An 18984-nucleotide genomic window follows, 5' to 3' on the forward strand; every position below is an offset into this window, starting at 1 on the left:
GTAAACTGCAACATTTATGTGGTATTGTATGTGTTCCAAAATAACCCACCTATTCTTTAAACATCACAATGAAAGAAAGAGAAAATTAATTGTATCAATGGTACTAAGTTCCCTCTAAGTTAGGTAATGTATTTCATCAGTGTCCTGACAAATATTGGCACTGAAATGTATAATAGGATTATGTCCACAGTAAATTTCTGGTTTTATCTGATTATATCTTCTTAAGAGATCTTAAGAAAATTCTTGGTTATGAAATCCCTGTAGATCAATTGACTGTAATAGGAGGCTATTGACAGCCTAAATACTGGCTAAAAATAGTAAAGAGGATAGGGAGGCAGGTCATACTTTAAAAACCTGGATCACTGAAGCAGCAATTCTAAGCATATCTACTAGAGAATAAGCCCTTTTGAACACAGAAGGTCTTATGTCTGAGTACATATACATAACCTGTATAAGCATGCACTGTAAATCATGTTTTATCATGGCAACACATAAGAGAGAGAGAATAAAACAAACATGGGCACACTTGGATGGAAATTATGGAATCTGTTTATCAGGCCAGAGAACACAGAAGACAAAGAGCACTGCTGAAAGTCTTTTTCATGTTTTAACTGTTTCTTTGGATTTCCAGATGCTTTTATCTTCTCTCTCTGTGTAGTGTATATTTTCTTTTCATTGTAAAAATCCATCCAAAAGAAAGAATGCAACTTCCTGACAGTTCAACAGTTCAAGAAGTGGAAAAGTTGGATGGGCACCTCTCAGTGATGTTTTAGCCTGGATTTTTGTGGTGGCAGTTGGGCTAGATCAGTTGGGCTAGCTGGTTCTATAAGTTTATGAACTTTTCCATGATTTCCCCATGATTCCTGCTGCACAAGTCTATAAACCTTCCCATCATTGCTAAACTTGCTTACAGCTAAAGAATCTAACTTGTCTTAGGCGCATTACAGACCGCCCCTTTGGGGTGGCCTGTAGGAGCTCCTTTTGCTGCTGGATCGGGGCCTCAGCTGCCAGAACGGCAGCCTCTGGGGCCCTGATCCGCCGCTTTCCAGGCTGCAGGGAAGCGGCAAAAGGCTGCTTCCCCGTGGCCTGGAAAGGAGTGTCCTTGGGGCATCATGCCCCAAGGACACCCGATGGTGGTGGGGACAAGCAGAAAGGGGCCACTCAGCCCCTTTCTTCCTTGCGTCGCTGGCGCAGCCGTCTAAAGCCCCTTTCTAACCCTAGTACGGACCCAGTCCGTACTATTACGCCAGTCTGTAATGGGCCTTAGAAATTTAGAACCAGAGTGATAATTGTAAATTAAGGGCTATATTAATGTGATGTTATGAGGTAACTCAAGTTTAGAATTTGGAAATGTTCTTTTTAGATGTTATTTATTAAACCTATATGCAGAAAATATTGTATGCAGAGGATGTTGGAGAATGGAGACTGCAGTCAAGAAATTCGAAGACTAGGATTAGGTAGGGCAGCTATAAAAGAACTAGATAGGCGGGATACACACCGCCATATAGTACGTATTGTATACGTACTAGGGTTAGGAAGGGGTGGTGCTTCCACACACCCCTAACCCTAGTACGTATACAATACATACAAGATGGCGGCGCCCCTTCCACAAGGGCGCCGCCATCTTTACGTACTGGACGCATAGCGTCCAGACGTGTCGCGGCGCCTATGATGTCGCGAATGCGCCAGCGGCGCTTCGCGACATCATCAGTGTGCCGCAAGAAGAAGCTCCGAAATGGAGCTTCTTTTTTGCTCCGCGCGGCAGCCGCGCGGTTTGGCTGCTGCAGCTCCCGCGCGGAGCAAATGGCGCCGGCGGCGAAGCGCCGCAAAGCAGCGGTTTGTATCCCGCCATAAAATCCTAAAATGTAAAGATATATAACCCAGAACACTAAAGTGAGGAACATCCAAGCTATTGCATTCCCCAGCACTATGTGTAGATGTGAGAGTTAGATAGTGAAGAAATCTAACAGAAAGAGTTGTGGTGCTGGTGATGATACTGAGGATACCATGGACAGGTAAGAAGAAAAATAAATGGGATTCAGAACAGATCGAGCACAAATTCTCCCTGGAAGCCAGGGAGACTAAATGGAGTCTGTTGAATTTTGGCCACATCATGAGAAGACATAAATCATTAGGAAAGACAACAATGCTAAGAAAGGTAGAGGGCAACAGTGGCATCACTAGGTGATGCAGAAGCTGGTACATGGGAGGGTTGCTGCCTTCCAAGTCCAGCACGGACTCAGAAGGCCTGTGTGAGGGGCACTGCCTTCTGAGTCCACCCCCCTGGGGGAACTACAGTGGTCTGGCTGGGCAGGGAGGAGGGCATTTCCACCTGCACTGGGTGACACCAACCCTAGTGACATGACTGAAGGGCAGTAGAAGGACAAGGACACCACACGCCAGATGGTTGAACTCAATCAAGGAGGCCATGGAACTGAGCAGATCAGTGGAGGACACTTTGTCTCAGAGATGTCTCATCCACAAGATTACCATGAGCTGAGCTCAACTTGAGGGCAGTTAGCAACAACACAACATTTTAGACTAAAATTCTCCAGCCAGTACTATTGTGGCTAAGGAAGGTCAGCTGGGGAGTTCTAGAAGTTGTAGTCCAAAAATTACTCCCCCCCCCCCCCCATGTAAATCTAATGGCAATCTAGTTCCAGTTATAGGTCTGGCATTGTTGTGTTAAGACTATGAAGATTATCACACATGGACTCTGGGAATCACCGGGGAAGCATTAGGGAAGTGTGCGTGTGTGCAATCCTGAAACACTTCCCCAGCATCATGCAATCATCAGCTCCTTCTAGCATCATGGAATCGTTCATAAAGAGGCACTTTGCTATTAACGCAAAGTTTCCATTAATAGCAAATTGCCTCTTCCTGAATGATTCCATGATGCTAGAGGGATGCTAGAGGGAGCTGATGCTGGGGAAGCATTTCAGCGTTACGCACATGCGCACTTCCCTAACGTTTCCCTGGCAATTCCCAAACGATGAGTCCATGTGTGATAATCTTCTATTTCAAGTGTTTGATGGTAGAATGTACTGAATATTTTAACACTGGTGCTTTTAGGAAATCCTTGTCCAACACAAAAACTTACTACTGGCTCTCTGAACAAGATGATTTCATACTTTAAGACCCAGACTACATATCTCATGCTGAACACTTTATTGGTTCCGAATGATTTAAAAACTTTGCTGACATTGTGTGAGAACTATATTGTCATTAAAACTTAATTTATATCACAGGCAAGCACAGTTATTTTTTGCATCACATGCATTTTGATCAAGAAATTTGTTACTAAAATCAATGAAGAATTAATGTCATCTCTGTTATTATAATCTTTCCCCAATACACACACTCAGCTTTTTACATATTTAGCCTAGGTTTTGCTCACACTGCAAGATATTTGCATTATATATCAATTTCGCAAGGGCAAATTTGGCCTATGTAGAAAAAACAAGTGCACACAGTAACACTGGTATTAGATATTGATGAGAAAACGTTGATAGCAGATGACAGTTTCTCCAAACCTGTATTCACTTTTCATGCAGGGTAGGATGAATAAACTATTTTTGTACTGAATCTCTCTCTCTTTTAATGGCTAATATTCTGCAGTTCACAACTTTATGGTGATATAGCTACATTTTTGACACGATATACAACTCTTCAGTGGGAATCCCCATTGCATACATAGACCCATGGCACTATGATGCCTAATGTACAGGGGATCCCTTGTGTAATGTGGCTAAGGTGCTACTGTGGCTTCCCTTGATCAGTGGTCCTAAAATCTTAGCTATGTCCCTGCTTCCTTCCTGAGAATATGAACATTGCACAGTGGTACAATTCAACTTTATGTGACAGTAATCCAATGTATGATGGCATAAGTAGCTAACAGGATGCCAGCCACTATTGTTGCATTTATAGGGCACTTACACAACAGGTTTCTGAGCCATCATACAGTTCTCTCAAAGCAAAGCAATAAGGCATTGAAAAACAGGTAAATATCTAAAAGGACAATATGACTGCACCAACATTATTAGATAGCCAACATGATGAAAATACTATTTAGTGTTTACCAAACACTAAAATATGGTAAAAGAGAGAGAGAGAGAGAGAGAGAGAGAGAGAATCAAAATATAGCCAAGTATGAAACAAAGCAGTTGTTAACAACACCAGTATGTAATCAGAATTAAAATAGCAAAGATTTAAAAACTCTGGGAGAAAAAAGGAGTCTTAATTGTCAAATGAGAAAAAACAATGGCTGGAATCCTGTATCCACTGTTGTTGCATGGCTACAAAGTGAGTCCTGGCTTGATTTCCCCTAAAGTCTAGTTCTGTGATCAATGGGAATCTGTTCATCTACCACTGGCAAGCAGTTGACTAACATTCCTACCCTCTTGCATGAGTGATCTCCATTCTGACTGGGTCCCTCTTGCAATCCCCCCTTGCAGGAGAGATCACTTGCAGAAGGCTCTGGGTGGGGCTGTCATCCAGCTGCTTCCTGACTGATAGGGCAATAGATTCTCATTCATCGCATCAGCGGGTACCTACTAAATGGGGACTGAAGGACTTTCATGGTCCCTATGTGTCTTCTAAATGAATGAATAGGTAGAGATTGTGAATATAAAGCACTCACAAATGTGTAATTCTCTGTTACTCCAAAGGATTCTGGCTGATATTTACAACAAGCAAATTTTATAGGGATGGCATTGTTATTTATTCATTTAAAAAAATCAAAACCCCACAATGACAAATAACAATTCCTTCAACAAAATCTATTTGGAGTCTGAAAACGCTGTTAGAATCTATATCATCAACAAAAATTAAGGCAATTTATCCACAAAACCTTACAAACTGATTTCATTAGATTGAATAGATTTCATACAATGAATGAAACAGAATGAAAGCTCATTAGAATCTCATGGTATTCAGAAAGGAGATCTAGAGATCACTGCCGCCAAGCCTGAATAACAAGCCGAAATAAGCTGAAAGTTATGAATAATAAGGCAATTTGGAAATATTATATATATAATTTCATAATTATATAATAATTTATTCATGTCTTCCTTCCTTCACAGATGCCCCCCAAACTCTCTATAGGAGGATTGTGGGAATTTCATGATATTTTTTGCCCCGTATCATTTTAGGCCCAGAAGGGATTTTCTTTTCTTTTTCATTTAAAAAAGGAAGTGACTTCATGGTCAGCTCCTATTTTAAAAGGCCTTTCCTAAACCCAAAGTGGCCCAAGCCAAGCAGGCCTAAAAACATGGTGAAAGTGGAACAATTTGGAGCAAAATTCCAAATCTCCTCCTCTGACTCATCTCCTTCGGAATCAATGTACAGGTGGACTATGTGTGATTAAGCATTTACCATGCAATATTGTGCACAATCCTGGTAATTTATTGGACCCAAAACATATCTGCCTTTTAGAAAAGCCATCTGTTGCATGAAATGGGAATTTATAGGTTTGGATTCTTATTTGAACAAAAATCATTCTTTAAAAAAATGTTATTAGAAATACAGTATTTCAGGATTGGGGAAAAAAACATCCTCTTTTATACTGAACTCCATTTTATTGATTCGTTCAATTTGATTTACAATTTTCCTCTCCTCTCACCCACTGGACTTAAGGCACCTAACAGTACAATCAAATAAAACAAATATAGTTAAAACATAAAGCATTAATTGAAACATTAAGGCAACAAAATAAAGAATCAAAATTACAGCAGTAAGAATGGATAGAAGCACCTGCCAGGGTTATGCACCTCTTTAACTACAGCTCAGCTTAATTGTCTAAGGCCTGTTAACTTTCTTTTTTAAGACATGTATTTGATTGATAATTAAGACAGATTTTACTGGCTCATGATAATGATGTAAGATAGAAAAGTTGATTTTCCATCCAAGTTGCATAACATTTGATGTCACAGCCAAGTATGTTTTTGGTTATGTGAGTTTTTAAATCATGGGTGGTCAACATATGGTTTAGGTGCTCCATGGAGCTTTAACTGGTTGAATTAAAATCTGGAGGCTGAGAGTGGGAAAATCTGTTTTTGCTTTATTAGCTTTAGTCCAGCTGCATGTGTGAACTTTGTAAGTGGATATTTTTTATGCATGTTAGATTTTAATTTGCAATCAGTGACAGTGATGATCTTCCAGAGTTAAAAACAAATCCTTCATATTTTTAGACATGTTCTGGATTCAATGGGACAAGTTCTAAGTATTTTAAATAAATTAAAGTAAATTAGTAAATAAATTAGGTAGATTAAATAAATATATAAATAAAAATAAAGTTTGAATCATAAGAATCATAGAGTTGGAAGAGACCACAAGGGCCATCCAGTCCAATCCCCTACCATGCAGGAACTCTCAATCAAAGCATCCCTGACAGATGGCCATCCAGCCTCTGTTTAAAGACCTCCAGGGAAGGAGACTCCACTACACTTCGAGGGAGTTTGTTCCACTATTGAACAACCCTTACTGTCAGGAAGTTCCTCCTAATGTTGAGATAGAATCTCTTTTCCTGGAGCTTGCATCCATTGTTCTGGGAGCAGCAGAAAACAAGCTTGTTCCCTCCTCAATATGACATCCCTTCAAACATTTAAGCAGGGCTATCGTATCACCTCTTAACCTTCTTTTCTCCAGGCTAAACACTCCCAGCTCCCTAAGTCATTTCTCATAGGGCATGTTTGCCAGGCCCTTCACCATTTTAGTCTCCCTCCTTTGGACACGCTCCAGTTTCTCAACATCCTTTCTGAATTGTGGCGCCCAGAATTGAACACAATATTCCAGGTGGGGCCTGGCCAGAGCAGAATATAGTGGCACTATTACTTCCCTTGATCTAGACACAACTTCTATTGATGCAGCCTAAAATTGCATTGGCCTTGTTAGCTGCCGCATCGCACTGTTGACTCATATTCAACTTATGGTCTACTTGGACTCCTAGATCCCTTTCACACGTAGTTTCACTCAGCCAGGTGTCCCCAATCCTATATCTGTGCATTTCATTTTTCCGCCCTAAGTGCAGTACCTTACATTTCTCCATGTTGAATTTCATTTTGTTAGCTCTGGCCCAGCTTTCTAGTCTACTCAGGTCATTTTGAATTTTGGTCCTGTCCTCTGGAGTATTAGCTATTCCTCCTAATTTGGTGTCATCTGCAAATTTGATGAGCATGCCCCCAATTCTGTCATCCAAGTCATTGATAAAGATGTTGAATAGCACTGGGACCAGGACAGAGCCCTGTGGGACCCCACTGGTCACTTCTCTCCAGGATGAAAAGGAGCCATTGTTGAGCACCCTTTGGGTTTGGCCAGTCAACCAGTTACAAATCCATGTAACAGTTGCCTTGTCTAGCCCATATTTTACAAGCTTGTTTGTAAGAATGTCTTTGGGAACCTTGTCAAAGGCTTTACTGAAATAAAAATATACTATATCCACAGCATTCCCTTCATCTAACAAGCTGGTAATTTTATAAAAAAAAGAGATTAGATTTGTCTGGCATGACTTCTTTCTCTGAAACCCATGTTGACTTTTTGTGATTATGGCATTGCCTCCTAGGTGTTCACAAACTCTCTGTTTAATGATCTGCTCCAGAATCTTTCCTGGTATTGATGTCAGACTAACTGGATGATAATTCTTGGGATCCTCTTTTTTTTGAAGATGGGGACAACGTTTTCCCTCCTCCAGTCTGCTGGGACTTCTCCTGTTCTCCAGGAGTTCTCAAAGATTATTGCCAATGGTTCCAATATTAATTATGTGTGTAGGATCATAGCCTTTACTACCAATGGAAAGTGAAATGCTCATATGAACTGGGATGTAGACAACCTTATTTTCATTGAAGCACATCAGTCTATATAACATAGCCAGCGTTAAAAATTATCTCAAGTGCAACTGAATGAAAGATTGTGAAGTAGGTTTTGCCTGCAGCTGAAAGTGGAATAAGTAAGAATAAGAATAGACAACAACTTTATTGAAACCACAGCTTCCAGATGGATATTGGACTGGCAGGGGCAAGGGGACAAAGGATGCTGGAGCTTGCCTCTGGTCATTCGTTCTCCCTTATCCCTGCCACTTAGCCTATTGTGGTTAAGGAAGGTCAGCCTGAGGCAGGAGCTAGTTTAGGCAGTTGTTGTTACCCCTTATGGCCAACCAGGAGATGTGTGGAAGATCCCTGGACCAAAAAGGAGCTATTTATCCTAAGGCCCCATAAGCCTCCCCAAAAGATGACAGTGTCCCCACCAAGCATTAGACTATGGGTCCTCTCTACCTGATGTCCCATTGCAAAAAAAAACTAATTGTGATTAAGGCAAACAGCAAAAACCTATGCCTTTCTGCTTAGACATAGGGATAGCAACATCTCTCATTCTCAATTTCAGTGCTTTTCTCTGAACTCCGCCACATTTCCTTCCCATCCTTTTTTCACAGCAGGTCAGAAGATTATTTTTCTTCCCACGCTGAAATGTTGTCTACACATTTTATTAATGTTTTTCCTAATGTGCACCTGAATTTATTCATCCTAAGGAATGTATGCATTTTCCTCATTGACTAAAGTGTGTTTATGTTTGCATTTTTAAAATTACACACTTTTATCTGCTTGCATATTAAAATGTGTGCATTGTCTTGTCTGCACTTTATTTTTTCACCATGCCCCATAAGCCTTGCAATCGTCTGTTTCTTTTTACAGTGAGTCTCAGGAAGTGTGGGAAAATTACTTTCATTCATGAAGTTGAGGATGTCAACTTTAAATGAAGTAGGTTCAATTAAATTCAATGAGACCTCCCCCCCCCCCCCAATATGTGGGTACTGGCAGTCAGCCCAAGACCAAAAAGCATGAAATGAAGTATATGGACAAATTAACTTTCATGATTAATCAAAAACCGATGCAAAAAATAGAAAAGGAATGGAATGTGTTTGAGGATATTCTTTATGATGGGATGGACTAATTGAAATAAGATAATTTTTTTGGTTACCCTACTGCTGTTGTTTTACTTTCTGAGAAGGAAATAGGATAAAATAACAGTTTGTTTAGGAATTAAGACTATAGAACAAGATTTTTCTTAAAATAACATATCATTTAAATTTTGTTCAGAATTAGTATGTGAAATGAAAGGAGAGAAGGAAATAATGTTTGAAAACTGAGGATCTAAAAATCAATTAGCTATATTGGGAAAATAAGTTTATTTGATTCAGCTGAGAATCTTTTTCTGGTAAGGGAAGGGTTTACAGAAAGCAAATTAAGCGAACAGTTTAAAATAGTCTTTATGAATTAAAGAATTACAAATGCACAGAGACAGTACAACCTTTATTGAGTATTTTTGTTGCAAGGTACAGAAAAGACATCAGAAATACCTGCACCTTCAAGAAAAACAACAAGGAAGTTGGGCAATATACATATAAGCATATGTTAAATATTGTGTAAAAACAATCTATTTCTACATATATCTGTCACCTTTTTTTTTTTTAAATTCAAATAAAATATTTTTAAAAGGCAGAGAACAAACATCAGCAACAGAGACAGGCAAAAGCCTAGAAATCAAATGGCTAACCAGGAAGGCAGAGGAAGCCAGTTTAAAATGGCACCAGCATAGGCAAGATTACAAGGAGTCAGATTTCTGAACTATGCTTTGAAAATATTAGTAGATATGGCCTCTTATGTTTCCCAGGAAGCTGAAAGAGTTTTCACACGTTAATGTCTGACCCTGATCAACTGAAAGGAGTCATTTTGAAACTGTTGCCCTCTGGGCTGATAAACTGGGCTAAATAAATTAAATTAAATCAAGGTTCAGCACATAGGCGCATAAGTCAGCCTCCTGAGTAGTGCAATACCCTGAAAGCTGCTGAGCAGCAGAAGGTAAAGTAATCATTCAGTAATGTCAAGATGAATAAAATAAAAGACTATCTCATGTTGCAATTGATTTCAATCTGCTGAAATATGCGCTGGGCATTTTGATGAGCTCAGCAATGCAACATGGTGAGATCTTCAGAGGGGGAGCTCTGTTATTTTGTTATTGTTCTTCTCCTATAAGTCCATCATTTATCACACAGCCCTTTTAATCTATATTTTATTTCTATGGATGTGATCAATGTGCACAATATAGGTGTTACCTTGCCTTTTTTGCATTTTGATTGGACTTGGCATTGGCAAACCAAGTGAAGGGGGAAAAATGGCTAACACCATCAATTACATTATGCAGTGACCTTTCCCTCCACTTCCCTGACCACTCTACCTTAGAAAAGATGAGTGCATATTTCAAGATGTCATTCCAACCCATTTTGTTTGTTTTACAGGACTATGCAAGACATAAAAATGAAAGATGGTGCCCAATAAAGAAATAAACAACTGCACAGTTAATGGCCAAGATTGAGAGCCAATGGCTCCTGATGCATGATTTCACTGATGTGCAATAACTTTCAGAGGGGAAATAAATAATAATAATTAGTCATTTATGGGGATTGGTGGACAATTTAGTGTGTCTGTATCCAGAATATGAATTAGCTGGCTATGTGTTAAGTCTGGATTAAAAAAATATATTCAAGGTTATTTCAGATTTAGAGAATAGTAGAAGAGGTCATAGTTCAACAAAAGGCTGTTATACAAAATAGGACAGAAAAAATAGTCTTTATTATTTATTAATTTAACAATATTTATTTAAAATTGATCAGTTTATTTCAGTACATGGTTTTGTGGAATGTAGTCATGAAAACGTACTGCAATCCATGAATTCTTAAAATGGAAGAAATTGGTCATAAAGGTGGCCCAAGACTTCTTTCTCCTTAGAATCATAGAATAGAATCATAGAATCATAGAGTTGGAAGAGACTGCATGGGCCATCCAGTCCAACCCCTTGCCATGCAGGAAATCCAAATGCCATGCAGGAAATCCTTCTTTCTTTCTGTATTAGAACAGACCAGTACAGCTATCTTTATGTAAATATGCAGAGAAATATTGAGAATGACCTACTTGTACATCAGTTCAGTTGATATCCTGCACCTGTTCAACTCTCATTTATGAACAATTGTATGTGTGTGTGTGTGTGTGTGTGTGTATGCGCACTCAAAACAGAAAACCTGCCAGTGGTGTTTGTAAAAATATGATGGAAGAATAGAAAAGTTGGGCAGGAAGAGGTTTTTTTCTTACCATTTCATAGAACAAAGGTCCTCTGTTAAAAAAAATGAATATCTTCTTCACAAAGCACATCATAACTGATACACATGGAATTTCCTACTAGAAGATGTGATGTCCCACTAGCTTATATCTCTGGGCAGATAGCTCTACCAAAAGACATTAAATATGATAGCAAAATTGCTTCTCTGATAATGTAAACCTCGTCTTAAATACTCACATGTTTAATGTGGCATCAGCTGTCATGTGATGGCATCTCAAAGACTCACATGTTTAATCTGTCATAAACTCTTGTGGAATGCAGTCTGCTTCATCAGATGCATGGAGTAGTCATTAATGGATACCCATTTCTGCATTTCATTCCTGAACCAAAAACCGTTTGTTATCCTTTAAGGTGCTACCACAAGGTTCTCTGCTGTTCTTTTTCACATTAGACTAACATAGTTACCCCTCTGAAAATTTCTGATTCAGAGGTTTCAGTAACATGCTAGTCTGCATTTGATCTCATATATTTCAAACTTTTATAGGCAGAATCCAATGAGGTGCTTAATTTAGGTCCCATGGCTTTGACCAGAAGCAGCACTGCCCTTCTCTCCTATAGCACCTTCCATATTCCTTAAGAAGTGCTCCAGGTGTGGTTTCCCAGTTCTCTGAATTAGGATTTGACAGTGCTTGAGTGAGATTGCAGGAGCAAAGAGGGGCTGATTTTGACAGAACGTGGCTGCCCGACTGTGCGGGCTGGCCGCTTTGCCGCCGGGAGCCAGCGCGGCTCCCTGGCCCCAACTTCGTGGTTGGGGCTGTCCTCTTCCCTGATTGGTGGGCTGGGCGGAAGGGCCTGCCCCTTCTGCCTGTGCCACTCTGTAGGGGCGGAGGAAGCCTCTATGTTGAGGCTTCAGTCTTGCAGGGCAGCTTATTGGTTGGGCTGCCCTGGAGGAGGAGCCTCACCATGGGGTGAGGAGGTGGGGCCTTGGCCTATATAAGGGCCATACGGCCAGGCCCCACAGCCATTTTCAGCTCGGCTGTCCCACCCACCCTCCACTTGGGTGCTTGGGGTTTTCTGTCACAACCTGGGGCAGCAGCATAGGCCAGGATCTGGTTGGTTTGGTTACCAGGGCTATGGAGCACTGGTTTGGGAGTCAATAGGGACCCGGGGGCGAGCTGGGCATGCGTTGTGGCCATTGCGGGGGCCACAACATGGTTAAGCCACCCGGTGATTAGGGGCTTGGAGAACAAGAGAGCACCTGGTGTGATGGTGGCTAGATAATAATAATAATAATAATAATAATAATAATAATAATAATAATAAAATTTATTTGTATCTCACCCCTCTGAGAACAATCGGGGCAGCTAACAAGGTTAAAAATACAAAACATATAAAATCCCTGATACCCTCCCATCTTAAAAAAAGTATTAAATTCAATGCAATATTTAAAAAACAGAACAAAAAACAACAACAAACAAACATACAAGTTAAAAACTGACCAGAAGGTCAACAATATCATACCAACAAGCAACCAGTGGGACCAGCAGTATCTTTCCCAGACATTTTTCTAAGGCCGGGTTCTCTATTCTGGGAAGGCCTGCCGGAAGAGATCCGTCTTAACAGCCTTTTTAAAGCTGTCTAAGGATGTAAGTAGACGGATCTCATCCGGCAGACCATTCCACAGTCTGGGGGCGACGATAGAAAATGCCCTCTGGGAGGTAGTCGAAAGCCTAGATTTTTGTAGTTGGCGTTCCTTAGCCCCTAGGTCATCCCAACGCCTGGCGGTCACCAGGTATGCTGCTTATCGATTAACCATGGGGTTATTCGATGCTTCAGATCCTGACCTTATGCTTTATGCCAACCCTTCTGTTCTGGTTTGCTGTTGCTAATAAAGTTGTGGCCTTTCATCCAATTTGGTTTCATGTAGTTTTTTGCGCCAGCCTCCCAGGCAAAAGCCCTTAACTTTAAATTTGTAACCTTTAAATAGCATGACATTTCATTGATTATTTGTTGCTGAGGGGATGTTTTTGCTCAAATGGCTTCTTGGAATTTGACTTTTCTTAGAGGCATAAATTGCTCTGGCCTCAGAGGGAGGGAAGAGCAGCCAGGCACAACTCTGGTGCTGGTGAGACTTCCATATTCCAACTTTGGACTACTTTGGAATTACTTTGTCCTCAGAGGAAGAAAATAGGAGCTGATATATGCCCCACTGCCATTCTCTTTTCCTCATGTGTCATTTCTTCTTTAGATTGTATGCCTGAGGGTGGGGGACTGCCAAATAAATGATTTGCAAGCCACCTTTGGAGATTTGATTCCACTTCAACATTAGAAAGAACTTTCTGACTAAGAGCTGTTCAACAGTGGAAGATGCTGCCTTGGAGTGTGGTGGAATCTCCATCTTGGGAAGTTTTTAAACCTCCAGGCTGGACAGCCATCTGTTCTGGTTGATTTGTGAGTTCCTGCCTGGCAGAAGTTGGACTGGATGGCTCTTGAGGTCTCTTCCAACTCTATGATGCTAAGACTTTTTAGCCCTAAATGAGGGTCTGTACAGACCGGCAATTTGTGTCACCCTGCGAGTCGAGTAAGAGCTCAGCGTCCTGACAACACTTGCCCTATCTTGGCTCCATGGTGCCATGATGGTGTGCTGCTCCAGATGGCATGTGCCATCATGATGCACCTCCAGCACTGTGTCCAAATGACACAGCACTAAAGGGGTGCCATACAGCCACACCACTACAGCTATAGCACCCCTTGAAGGGCGCAAAAAGGAGCCACTCCAGATACCAGATCGGGGGCCGTGGCATAAGGTTGCTGTGGTGCATACCGCCCATCTGTACAACCCCTGAATGAAAAAATTAAAAGATGTTTTTTGTGTTATGTATATATTGACTGCATAAGACTGTATGCACACATTTCTATTATAGTGAAACCTTTCTCGCTCTCTTTTAATTTAAATCATAATCATTGTTGGAATGACTGGACAGTGCATGAGAGATGGAGTTCTTTCTGCTCTGTGTTTCTTTCTTCCCTGTTTATTGTGTTATCTACTTCATTATATGATACTCTGCTCTGCCCTTGCATCATGCCACTCCTGGTCACTCAGTGGCAAGGATGGAACAACACACACTATACTATCTTTTGCCACACATCACATATCAGAAGAAATGGAAGAAACTGTATATTTCTTAGAATATTGAACTCTGTCCTTGATGTCTCATTTACCTATCCTCACATTGGTACTGCTTTTTTCACTTCTGCTTTGTACTTTACACAGTTGAAATTTCCACCTCACCTCCCTTCAAAGTTGGGAGCTTGGCACTCATCTTCTGAACTGCTTGCAGGATAATGTGGGCTGAGGTACTTGCAAGTTATTTGGACCATATAGGGATTTTTAGGGATTTTTTTTTTGTCCTGTGATATTGTGTGTGTGTGTGTGTGTGTGTGAGAGAGAGAGAGAGAGAGAGAGAGAGAGAGAGAGAGAGAGAACGCACTTTTCTGTACAATATTGACTTTGACCAGAGGGCACAATAACCCACATTTTAACACACTGGTATGCTGTTGGTGAGAGACAGCATGGTGTAGTGGTATGAGCATTGTAGTGGTATGAGCACTGGAGAATAGGGTTTGAATCTCCACTCAGCCATAAAAGCAGATTGGGTGACTTTGGGCAAGTCATACTCTCTTAGCCTCAAAGGATAGGAATGACAAGTCCATATTGAGATGAGTGTACCGAATATCTTATCTCCATTTATTTGGCTTTTTAAATACTTCATTTTAACATCATTTGTTGCCAGTTTCATATGTATACTTATATAAACATCTGCATGTGTGGTTACATAAAATGATATAGTGGGATCTGACTCTGACATATGCCAACTCTATTCTAGGGCTTTCTTGGCAAGATTAAATGGAGGAGATTTGCCATTGCTTTCCTCTGAGGCTGAGGGAGTATGACTCATATAAGGTCACTTAGTCGATTTCCATGGCTGAGTGGAGATGTGAACCCTGGTCCCCCAGAATCCTAGTCCAACCCTAAAACTGCTATACTGGGGCTTCTAAATTTGCATATATTCATTATATGCAAACATTATAATATTTTTCTTAGCTGTTGAATGGGCCATCATTGGAAGGCACTCCAAGACAAACTATTAATTACACTCCCCCAAAGCCATGCCCCCCAGAAGCATCTGAGTCCTCTGCCCTTAAATCCATTGTTCAGGCACAGAAGCAAATGGTGAGATGCCAGCATGTATAAGCCAGGCTGTAATTATGGCAATATGATATCCATAGCAATGATCACAGCCAGGATTTTCCCCACAAAGGGGAACAATATCTGGCCATTTTTTCATTTATAAGTTACCTTTCCTCCAGTGAGCTAAGAGCTATGTGATGGCACCTTTCCTCTTCACTGTATCCTTACAACAACCCTGAGAAATAGGTTAGACTGCGAGAGAGTATTCAAGTTCATGCATTGGGTTTTATGCATAGTGGAAACTGGAAACTGGATCTCTCAAGTCCCTGTCCAATAGTCTAAGCCAGGGATGATTCAGATGTAGTCCTTTTCATTAGCCAAGGCTGTTTATGAAGTCCCCAATCCCAGATTCCCTAAAATAGGCCCCAGTCCCACCGATTAATCTGCTTATTAAATGCTGAATGTAATTTTTAATCATTTATATTCCACCTTTCCTCTGAAGAGCTGAAGTACACTGACAACACACAAAAAACACAATTTAACAATTTAAAATAACCCAAATTATCTAATGCTAAAACAGAAGCCAGAGCTCAAGCTATCTTTAGATCAAAGTTTAACCCTGAGTGGAGGGAGATAAAACAATGTGAACTTTCTCCACTCCTTGTTCTATATTCCACTTATGGAGAGAGGAAGCTTTTGTCCCATGAGATGGACAGAAATGCTACATACTCATAATATTGGATATTCTATTACTTCTGGGTCAAAAGATTGCTTTTTTCCTCTCTCCCACCTGCCCATGTACTAATGTGGCAGCCAGGATAAACAAGACCTCGTGTGATCTTTATTTAAACAATAATGACAAGCAGCCAGAAAGAAAGAGAGAGAGAACTGAAGAAAGAAAATGAAAAATAAACACTGCTAAACCTTAGCAGGAAATAGTACCACACAGGGAGAGCTGTGTAATGTGCTTTTTATCCCTGTAACATAAATAGGTTCACGAAAGAACTTCCCAAAGGTGCATTAATTTTATTTGTAAGCTATTCCCTTGGAAGTACTGAGTTTGGGCCGACTATCATGAGTGATGCCAACAAAGTACACTTACTTTTCTTAAAATAGATAAAGGCAAAGTTTTATAGAAAGTGCTTTTAAAAAAATCAGTAGGCTAAAAGGACATGTAAACCTGGAGGGAATAACCATCAACTGTGAGGGAGAGCTGTTGAGAAATACACTTTTCTGCAATGGAGGTTATTTATTTAGTTATTGGAGGCTGTTGGTCAAGAGGTGGTCTAAGCAAAATAAAAAGTTGGCTTCTTTTACCATCTCCTGTTATCTTCATGTGCTTTTCAAATCCTTGCTTTGTTGAAAAGGCATTCTTATGGGGTCAGGGTCCTAAATTTGGTGAAAAGGAACATGCTAAGATTAATCATTGCAGCAGTATTTGACTTTAGTGGAGATGAAGCTCAGTCTTTTGTGGCTTCTCCAGGTGTAATTTTGTTGACATTGAATAAAACTGTGAGTTCAAATTTAATTATTTGAGAAGCAGAGCTTTTGCTGTATATAGTGTCTTATTAATATCTTATCACCTTTGCTGGCTACAACAAATATCTAGGCCTCAATGTCCTAGACACTGCACAGCATCCAGCAGAATATATATCAAGAGATCAAACAAAAGGTACATGTGTATGTGTGTGTTTGTATGTAGGTGATTCTAAAAGAAAACAAACAGGGTAACAGTTAATCACTAAAAAGGTTGACTTGCTTTCTCTATGGCAGTTATACGTCCATAAACAAGAGTTACACACTCATGATTATTACATACAGGCTGTGTCTACCTTACCTGAAATGCTCGGGATGAGACGTTTTATGGATTTTGGATTTTTTTTTATTTTTCAGATATTTGCATATACATAATGTACATCTTGGAGATGGGATCCAAATCTAAACAAGACATTCTTGTCATACTAGTAGACAGCCATTAGTGTAGTGCTGGGTTTAGCCCTCCCATTTGCCAGGTATTATTATTATTATTAACTTTTATTTATAAAGCGCTGTAAATTTACACAGCACTGTACATATAATCTTTTAGTTACGATGGTTCCCTGCCCTCAGGCTTACAATCTAAGAAGACACGACTGGGGACTGGGAATGTGTTCAAACAGTCAGTCATCCAATGGATTTGGCTTTCAATGCATTGGGATCCATTTGGACTGGTTCTTAAGGAAATACAGAATTGTAGCCATAAATTTTGAATTGCAAGCCCTCATCATGACACTTACTGTACCAAGGAGAGTAAAAATATGCAGCAATGTGGATCTGTTGGTCCATTTCAAAGATAGCTAAAAAACTGTAATTTTATTGGAACAATATGTTGAATACTAAAATGAAAGTTAAAACCTGCTGTGAGGCTTAATCTGGCTCGTAAGCCACACTTAGTAAGTTAATAGGCAGAACTGGGCTTGAAAACTGCAATTCCCAAAATAATACAAAACTATAACAATTCCTCTGCGTCTCACACCTTGTATAGAAATGAGTACACACAATATTATTATAGTTACAGAGTGCACAGACAGAGGCTTGGATGGAAGGGGATATACAGTATGCCCAAAGCAGATAAAAGTGTACAAAAGATTCAAAAAAAGACCAAACGCGTTTCGACAATTGTCTTCATCAGTGGTGCAAAGAACTGTGGGAATAAAATAAGTGAAAATCAAACACTGTGCCGACATAAAGGAGACCATATAGCTAGAAAATGGTAAATATATAGGTACCTACTTAAGCCACCTTGTAAGGTAGAGCATGTGGGAACCACCTGTCCTTTTTGGTAAGTGGAAGGTCAACTCAGACCTTAAGCCGTGCCTGGAAAATTTAGGCAAAATTTGATAAAATATGGATTACAATAAAAGCTGTTTTGTGTAAAGCCAATTGCTTTCCAACTCACCTAGGCTGGGGTGTCCCACAAGTGCTTGTCAGCTCTGATGCTGTTATGCAAAGGGAAAAATTAAATCCTTTTGCAAACCAAAAACTAATACACCTGTTAAATCTCATCAGAATTCATTCTGCAGTGGATGCGATCCTGTAAGTAATAACAGTCCCTGCCATTATTAACAGAAAAAAAGAAGAAGGCCAACATTTGAAATACTTATAGAACAGCAGACCAATTACAGTTGTCATTCAGACCATGCGGTTTCTGTGTTTGTAGTGTGTACATCCAAAACAATTTCCTGTGCCGGAGTTTTCTTTCAAGATGTAATCCAGTTCCCGGGACTCTTTCTATTGTCCAGAACCTGATATCCGTGTCCGAGTGGTTGCAAAGAGTAAAATGTTCAACCATTGGTGCGGTCATCCTTCTATTCCTGATGCAGCTCCTGTGCTCTGATATCCTTGTTTTTATACTGCGAGTCGTCATCCCGATGTATAGAAGGTCGCAAGGGCATTGGATGGCATAGACCACTCCTTTGGTATTGCAGGTAAACAGATCATTCAAGGTATACACTCTATTGTTCACAGGATTAACAAACTCCGTTAGTCTTACACAGTATTTGCAAACACTACAATTATAACAGGGAACATTCCCTTTCGTTCTACTCTGTGGTGAATATGGTAGAATCCCTTGAACTGTACACTTGCTATGGACCAAATGATCTGCAAGATTCTTGGCACGTTTGTACACAAATAAAGGTTTATTA

The sequence above is a fragment of the Sceloporus occidentalis genome, unplaced genomic scaffold (assembly GCF_023333645.1).
Source record: "Sceloporus occidentalis isolate IW3139 unplaced genomic scaffold, rSceOcc1.0.p SCAF_6, whole genome shotgun sequence".
Classification (NCBI taxonomy): Eukaryota; Metazoa; Chordata; class Lepidosauria; order Squamata; family Phrynosomatidae; genus Sceloporus; species Sceloporus occidentalis.